The sequence below is a fragment of the Limulus polyphemus genome, unplaced genomic scaffold (assembly GCF_000517525.1).
Source record: "Limulus polyphemus unplaced genomic scaffold, Limulus_polyphemus-2.1.2 Scaffold753, whole genome shotgun sequence".
Classification (NCBI taxonomy): domain Eukaryota; kingdom Metazoa; phylum Arthropoda; class Merostomata; order Xiphosura; family Limulidae; genus Limulus; species Limulus polyphemus.
The window spans coordinates 178,500-188,044 of record NW_013666363.1 but is presented as its reverse complement, the minus strand read 5'-3'; the positions used below and the strand labels follow the sequence as shown (position 1 = coordinate 188,044).

The window sequence follows — 9,545 nt, the reverse complement described above, 5'->3', positions numbered from 1 at the left end:
AATAAATAGAGTTGTTTAAACATTTGCTTAACAACAAGTAGTGGTATTGTCCAGGGTCACTGATGAGGAGAGGAATTCTCCGAAACTAGTCTGGCTCACAGACCCCCCCCCCCATGAAAGAATAGACCATTCCAAGCTTTTACTTGTTGTTAAACAAATGTTTAAACAACTCTATTTATCCAATTCAACGTAAGGTTAAGTTTCTCATAAATAACACAATAATGGTCGAATTGTTTAGATTGGAAAATTTACTGTGAAAATCGTAAAGAGAAAAACATCTATACTTAGCCCAAATCAGGTTAAGCTTGCCGGATCTCAGCAGTTGTTGTTGGATTTAAGATCTAAAACATCACGGAGCTATATGTACGGGTTATCACAACATACAGTTCTTAAGCATATTCTTAATTAACTGAGCTTTTCCAATACCAATAGCTGTTGTTGGATTTAGGATCAAAAACATCATCGACAGCTATGTGTATGGATTAGAGGAATTTTATCGATATATGTTTTATGTTAATATTCCACTTATTATTCAACAATTGTTTGTATTTTTCTCTAACTTTGTTTATGAATAATAATTGAAAAAAATATTTCTTTTTTTCGTGGACAAACATTTTCCCTGAAACAATTATAAACTTGTTTAGACCCAAATCTGTTTTTATCAGTATCGAGTCATTGTACAGTAAATAAAGCTATCGGAATAAAAACTGTTTCTGGTAAATCGTGAGCATTTTATTTTTAATACATAATGTGAAAATGAAAGTTTATCTATTTACCATTTTTATCACGTCTAAAGCACTATTTAAAAAGATATATATATATATATATATGTTTCATAAATAGATGAGCTATTTGTTTTTAAAACCTCTTCCAAGTCGCTAACTTTCTTTGCAAGAACAACGCCATTTTGCAAGCTCTCGTTTCATTGATTTTCACAACATTTTCGTAATGTCCTTAGAAGTACTGCTTTGAGTAAAAAATAAATAAACAAATAAAGTTTTCACTTAAATAGAGAGATGACCAAAATTTCAATTCTCCCGAGTCACTAGACGCTATACGTACTTCCAACAGAGAGTACTCTCGAACCCGAGTCACTAGACGCTATACGTACTTCCAACAGAGAGTACTCTCGAAATCATACTTACCTCTAGCAGCAAGTACTCTCGACCATGTTTACTGGTAGCTCTGAAGAGCTCACCGTGCTTCTGTCGAGTTCTAAACTGGAGTTGAATATCTGTTTTAAAGGCATCAGGTGCGAATGAAAGGGCATACTTGATATAGCTGCTTTGCTGAAACATTTTCGATTGAGTTGCTGAAAAAAAATCAATAAATAATTAAATATCAAAATTGATCTTTCGTTTTACTTTTTTTTAAAACAAGGTGTTATTATATTTTTTCCTTCCTGGCATCATATTCTAATAAAAAAACGACATTACATCACAGGTCCCCCCCCCCAATCGTTTTCATATAACAATATGCTTTAATTTTGTCTTTAAAGTTTCAGAAAACAATGTAATCAAATATTCCATTGTAAATATTGTTCAGATGATAAACGTTTTTTAAAAATGTTTATAGATACCTCTATCTCATTTCATTATTTTCGTCTTTGCTACTGAACTGCAGTAGTATGAGCAAATGAGCATATTAAATAAATCTTATCAAAATCAAACTGTATATCCAATTTAAAAAATAAGGTTTAAATACACACATTTGCACAACAGCCATTGTTAGGTTTGTTACATGGTTTACATAGACAGAAATTTTGAGATTGATTTAACGGCTTGTTAAGTGGGTTAACGGTTCTTAACCAATAAAAGGTTGAACAATAGAACTGTTAATACAGACTATACAAATCCCTGTCTATAGACAAAGTACCCTTCCAGTACAAAAAATGTGTTCGTTTTCATTTGAATTATGGACGTGTTTGCATAAACCATGAGGAGCATGTTAAAATTCTGTTTTAAATAAACAACATACAAAAACATACGCGAAATATATTTCTATATAACTCTTGACACGTATTGAAACCATGAAACCTAGGTTTATAAAAGTTTCGAAACTTTCAGAAATTTAATTTTAGTAAAAATGATCTTTCTTACATTTATCGCATCGTGGTCCATGCCAGCCTGGGAGACATACACATGTAGCTGTTTGATATGACGAGTCACAATATCCGTTTTCACATTCTAATGTAATCTTTTTATCAAAGCACATTTTTTCAGCTGGAGAACATCCTCTTTCACTATTAGCATAGCTTCCAGGAAAGGCAAGATCGTACAACTAAATGATATTCATAATGAAATTATGTTCTTCTGTTCATTTTGCAATATATATATATATATATAACAACATTCCGATGAACTTTACGTAATTATGACGTTTATTTTTAATTGTAACATCTTAGTTTTCAGTTAAAAAAGAAACTCAACCTGATGAAATAATTTGAATTATTTTTTCATATTTTTTGGGAAATAAATAAGCCTCACGAGAATATTTAAACGTTATAATTATTCTCAGATATTTCTCTTTACTGTTATTTCTTATTTTATACTTAATTACAGTTATTTTAATAAAATATAGTTTTTTTTTCTAGAATGTAACAGAGAAGATTACTTGCACATTAGGCGAATAATTTTTATATACTAATTCGATGGAGTGTCTCCGCAGATGGAAGGCGTAGTGCCATGGGCAACAAACGTGTTTGGTATGCAAATGTGGTTCACGGTGAAATTCCGACCGTTCGACAGGGCAATGTCGCCAGGGATAGAACTAATGATGAGAAATTAAGAGTTTTTCCCCTGGGAAATATTCATACAACAAGCATTTCAAACTATATGGAGCCAAAGGAAACATTTTGAATATGTGAGTCTTCAATGTTCTCCATAAGAGAGGAACACGTCACATTGCAGAGCAATTAGGACAGCAACGCCATCCGAAATGAAACCCCTATCCAGTCAGAAGAAACATTTTATCTTCATCGGCAAAGTTAAGGCCACGTTTACGATAGAGATCCTACCGACCAAAGAAGTTATTGCGATTGAGCTGGGCATACCTTCTGGTGTTATAAATAAGATAAGAAAGGATAATTTAAAGTTAATGAAGGCCTCAAAAACCAAAATCTCACAAGCTTCTAGCTACGCCTCGATATAAACGGCTATTTTTATGAAGAAAAAAAAAACACAAAGAAACTGGGATCACGGCAACCTCATTCGATCACATTTGCATCAGGTCCGATGAAACTTCGATGTATTTGGTCTACTTAATCAGGTCTTTATAACTGTCACCTACGTGTCTGTGTAAAGAATGTTAAGATATATTCAAAGATCTCGCTGTCCTTTACAGAAGTTTCTTACAGTGGAAATGACAGTGTGTGTGTGTGTAACTATGGTCAGCAGGCAAAATCAGAAGCAATTCCATTCATAAAGTCAGGTTCTTTGGACATATTAAAGGTAACTAGACAAAAATGTGAAAGAGATATCCTACTATTCTTTTTCTGAAGAAGAATAGTCAACTATTCGAAAGCGCTCGAGTTTTGGGTCTCGTTTTGAGAACATTACAAGTTTTGTAGGTGATCCTGTGTGCTAACTACTTAACCTGGATAGGTATTCAACATTAACATGTAATAAACTATCAAGTAGCTTATAATTAGCATAATATTAAAGTTCAGTGCTAACATCGTATTATGCACACCATAAGCCAAATTTGTAATCTTTTAGCATTAAAAATATTAAATACTTGCATAAACTTTTTTCTAATTTATTCTGTTTCTCAGACGCCGATTGTAAAATATATTCTGTATAAACACAATACCTACATGATGTAATAAACAATAATAATTCATTTTGATAAGTTACCTTATTTACAGCCAGACTAAGAAAGAAAATACTAAAAATAACTTAAATTATGCATTATATTGTCCAATTTAAGTGTGTATCTATACATATACCACTCTTACCTCATTATTGTGATGTCCAATTTAAGTGTGTATCTATACATATACCACTCTTACCTCATTATTGTGATGTCCAACTTAAGTGTGTATCTATACATATACCTCTCTTACCTCATTATTGTGATGTCCAACTTAAGTGTATATCTATACATATACCACTCTTACCTCATTATTGTGATGTCCAACTTAAGTGTGTATCTATACATATACCACTCTTACCTCATTATTGTGATGTCCAACTTAAGTGTGTATCTATACATATACCACTCCTACCTCACTATTGTGATGTCCAATTTAAGTGTGTATCTATACATATACCACTCTTACCTCACTATTGTGATGTCCAATTTAAGTGTGTATCTATACTTATACCACTCTTACCTCACTATTGTGATGTCCAACTTAAGTGTGTATCTATACATATACCACTCTTACCTCACTATTGTGATGTCCAATTTAAGTGTGTATCTATACATATACCACTCTTACCTCATTATTGTGATGTCCAACTTAAGTGTGTATCTATACATATACAACTCTTACCTCACTATTGTGAATAACGTTTTTAATGCATCCATCAAATCCTTGACGTGTGTGTTTAAATTTTCGGTTGTATTTTAGTTCTTTGTGGTGAACTCCACCAAGCTGTAACGGGCCATTGACATTAAGATACTCATTGTATGGAGGAATTGTTTTCTTTCCTTCACATTTGGATCTGTCCGAAGTAGGTGGATCTGTAATCGTATGTTGGGAATTTATGCAGTTGTCTACCATCATGCGTACATTCTGAAAAAAAAAAGAAGTAATATTTAAATACAGTTAATTTTTTTTAAGGAGTGCTGAGTATACAAGGCTTAATCTTTCTTAATAGTTTGTTTGTTGCTAAACGGGAGCTTCGGAATCTGCTCTCTGCGCTCTACCCACAGCGGGTATCGAAACCCGATTTTTAACGTTATAAATCCTCAGGCTTGTAGCACCTGAGGATTTTTAATAGAAGGAAAATCTTTGTACAATAACGCCGTTTTACCTCAAAGAACGCTTTTGTTTTTGTGTGAAATGCATTGTTTGTAAAAATTCAATTATGTATACTGTGCTTTTAGACATCATATGAGAAATATAGACTACAGTACCATATATCTTTGTTTTAAAGTGTGATTGTGATATTTTCTGAGGTTTCAACTTTTAATGGATTTGAATTACGTTATAACTGTATTTAGAGTAAATATGCATTTTACCTCTCAAATTGATTTAATCAAATTTAAATATTAAAGTTAGGGATAAATTTAGAACAATTGTTCATTCTTATGATTTGATCTTATTATGAGTAAAACGACAGGTTTGCATTTAACTAGGTTTATTGAGATATTAATTTTAAATGGACTTGTACTTTTTCTTTGTTGTTCTAATAACATTTAGAAACGTAGTATAACTGTAAATTTTTTTCTAGTTTTAAATGATTTAAAGTGTTGAATTTTAGTTTGATTTTAGGACAAACACGCAGTTTAAAATTTTCCATCGAATACAAATAAATCTACAATTTTGACTTTCAATTTAATTCAGAGGAAACTTGCAGCTATAATTTGAAATTTTATTTAGAGAAAAGTCCATAGTTTCAAAACTATAAACTTGATTCTTAATTGGATTCAGAGTAATTATACTGTCTTAATAATTTAATGGACTTAAAGTTTCCAGTTAGCAGCTAACTTGTTATTATGACATTTAAGGAAAATCTGAAGTTTTAAATTTAACCGAGTTTAAAACATACTTGAAGCTAAAACGTAAATTAGAATTATAAATCTACAAAATTAAGTTTGAATTTGATTTAATTAATATTTTAGTTTCAATGTTTAATTAATTTTAAGTAAACAATAAATTTTAAGTTTAAGTAAATTTAGAGTTAATTTTAATTTTGGATAGATTTAATGTAAGTCTTAAACCTTTATACTTCAGAATTAATTAGACTTAGGGCTGAAGTTAAAAGATAAGTTTTATCAGAAATCTGAACTTTTAACTGAATGTAAGAAACCTATAGACTTAAGTTTTGGCAATTTGGTCAGTTTAAAGTTATGAAGTTAAACATGTCTATCACTGTCCGTAAAGAGAGGTCTCAAAAGAGCAAAATTTATTTTCAATATTTTTACTATAATTAAGAGGTCTTCTTCATTTGATTATCGAAACATATAAACTTAGGTTTTACTGAAATCTCACTTATTAGCTTTACAACGTAAGCATAAGCTATCTTTCTAGGCCAACAGCCCCCTAGTGGCACAGCGGTATGTCTGCGGACTTACAACGCTAGAAACCGGGTTTCAATACCCATAGTGGCCACAGCACAGATAATCCATTGTGTAGGTTTGTGATTAATTTCAAACAAAATCCAACAAACTAGGCCAACAACCTATCGGACGATGCTTAAAATATTTATTTAGCGATTGCATACCTGAGTTAATTCTAGAATTGATAAGTGCAGTAATTAAAAGCTGCAATGATGGCAGAACAATTCTATTAAGTGCACTTAATTAACAAGTGTACTATTTACCTACAAATCATGGATAGCCATAAAAAAAAGGAGTTTGTCAAATATATCATATATAATTTTATGAAAGAATGTACCTCTCTATCCCAAAATATATCCACTTTATGCCAAACTCCACCATTTAATGGCTCTTGAACATCAACTATAACTTCTTCTGTACCAGAGCCAAAGTCTATAAGCAGCCTTGGCTTTCCATTCGTGAGTTCTAGTGACACAAAATCTTGCACTCCTTCCTCTTTATTGTCAGGATCAGAAATGGGTCCATTGTACATTATCAAACCATTACCAGTTTTAGTCATAAATTCGATACTAAAGTGGGAATTCTCACACTGTTGAAGAGGAGGAAACCAAGCCCAACCATTTCCATTGAAATAACGAGTAGTTTCTTGACACTGCGGGCCAGTAAATCCTTTTGTGCAGGTACATCTATAAGATACAGCATTGTACCAGTTTTAACGCCCAGTTTCTCGTTAACACACACACACAATATTTTTATAAGTATATTTATCTGTGTTATATTTCATGCACTGTATATGTCATTCTTTATATGCTTGTAAGATTTATCAAAAAAGTTTGTGAATAATAAAATAGATTATAGTTTAATATTTCAGTCATAAAATTTGCCAACTAGACTATAAATATTTTTATTATTTTAACCAATCCAGAATTAACTAACCTTACACCACTCCCAGCGGTTTCACATCTTCCTCCGTTAAGGCATGTGGGAGGGTATTTCTTACAAGTCTCTGGCTCTGAGAAATGTCGAGCACCACATTTACACTCAGGTTTCACCCAACTGTTGATTCCAACAAATGAGGTCTTGTTGGCATTGACGACCACAGGATGACTTCCGACAAACAGTTCGTTGGTACAGCTGCCTTCGCAGTACATGTTTTCAAATAAGCATTCATCGATCCCTACCATGATGATATTGATGCCTACTTGCTGCTCAATCTAAAACGTGGATTTGAACAGAGATACGTACAATAAAAAAATGGAAAAAGCTATAGAAATTTTTTTAAGGTAGGCACAGTGCCTTGCAAAAGTATTCATCCTCTGCAAAGTTCCACATTTTGTTGCCTTTTGAGCTTGCAGTTATAAAACTTTTAAATGGGACTTTATATTTGGAATCTACACAACTTACACCAAACTGGGAAAGCTAAAAACTGCTGATATTATGTAAGTAAGTTAGATTTTCAAAGAAAATGAGAATATTCTCAACAGCACAAGTATTCAACCCCTTTGCTACGGCAATCCTAAATTAGTTCAGGTGCAAAAAATTAGTTTGAAAGTTCACAACATTAGTGTAATTGTTTCATATGTGTATAATCAAAATGATGTAACCTAACTTCAAAATAAATGCATCTGTTCAAGCCACAACTCACATAGTGATACGACAAACCAACCATGACGACGAAGGAGATTTTCAAACAAGTCAGGGATAAAGTGGTAGAGAAACACATATCAGGAGAAGATTACAAAAAAAGTTGCTGATTATTCCTTTGAGTACGGTGAAGTCCATCATATTACCCAGTCACTAACCAGATCAGGCCACCCTTCCAAACTAAGCAGCCGGGCAAGCAGGAAACTGGTTAGGGATGCCACTGTGAAACCAACAGTGACTTTGAAAGATTTGCAAACTTCCATGTCTGAGATGTGAGTCAGTGTTCATACATCACAATGTATCGGTCCCTACACAAAGCTGGCCTGTATGGATGAGTGGCAAGAAATAAGGCATTACTGAAAAAGAATCATCTTAAATCTCGTATGGAGTTTGCAACAAAGCATGTAACTGATACTGCAGACATGTAGCAGAAGGTTTTGTGGTCGGACGAGACAAAAATTGAGTTTTTTGGTCTAAATTCAAAGAGTTACGTCTGGTGCAAGTCCAACACAGCACATCACCCAATCAACACCATTCAAACTGTCAAGCATGGTGGTGACAGCATCATGTTTTGGGGATGCTTCTCATTAGCAGGGACTGGGAAGCTTTTCAGGTTTGAGTGGAAGATGGATGGTGCAATGTTCAGGGGAATCCTAGAAGAAAATCTGCTTGAGTCAGCCAAGAATCTAAAACCGGGTCGAAAATTCACATTTCAGCAAAACAATGACTCGAATAACAAGGCCAAAGTCACACTGAAATGATTTCAAAAGAAGAAAGTGAATGTCTTGGAGTGGCGAGTCAAAGTACTGACTTGAATCCAATAGAAAATTTATGAGGAAATTTTAAGATTGCAGTACATCAACGATCTCCAACAAACTTGTCAGAATTAGAGCAATTTTGCCAGGAAGAATGGACAACAATTACACCAACCAATTGTGAAAAGCTGCTAGAGACCTATCCATAAAGATTCACAGCAGTAATTGCTGCCAAAGTGCTTCCACCAAATACTGATTTAGGAGGCTAATACTTATGCAATCAGCAAATTTCAATTTATATATTTTCTTTGCAGGTTTTGCTGACATTCAACCTCCTTCACACATAACAGTGTTAAGTTTGATCATTAGAGTTTTGAATAAATACAAGTTCATTAAAAAAATATTTATATTATTTGAATTTCATCAAAATGTGATTATTGGTAGGAGGTGAATACTTTTGCAAGGCACTGTAGAAAGACGTGTACAAAATGTAAACAAATGTCATCTGGTCAATATAACTTACATTACATATAAAACTAGATTAGGACTTAAAACTAAGAATAAACAAAATATTGGTGAAATTTCTTTAAAGCTTAGAAAGGATAAAAATAATATATACCCGATAGAATTAATAATACAAGTCACTGTTGCTATCGGAAATAATGAAGTAGCATTCTATAACAACGATTTTGGCTTAAAACTAAATCATTTGCAAAAGTGATTGATAAGGACCACTACATCTCAACAAATGGCTATATTCCTGCAAAAACAAAACAAACTAATTGGTAATCTGAGTAAAGAAACATGGGTTATAAGGAGTAATAGGTGTAGGCACAGTATCTGTATGTCTTCAAATTTTAATTATATATATATATATATATTTTATTGTCAAGTTCTTTCTGTGACATGCTTATGAAA

At 32.7% G+C, this 9,545-nt stretch overlaps 1 pseudogene; it reads right to left on the bottom strand.

Moving 5' to 3' along the window:
• Window positions 1–9,545, bottom strand: part of LOC106460327 — a 198,834-nt pseudogene that overhangs the window by 13,535 nt on the left and 175,754 nt on the right.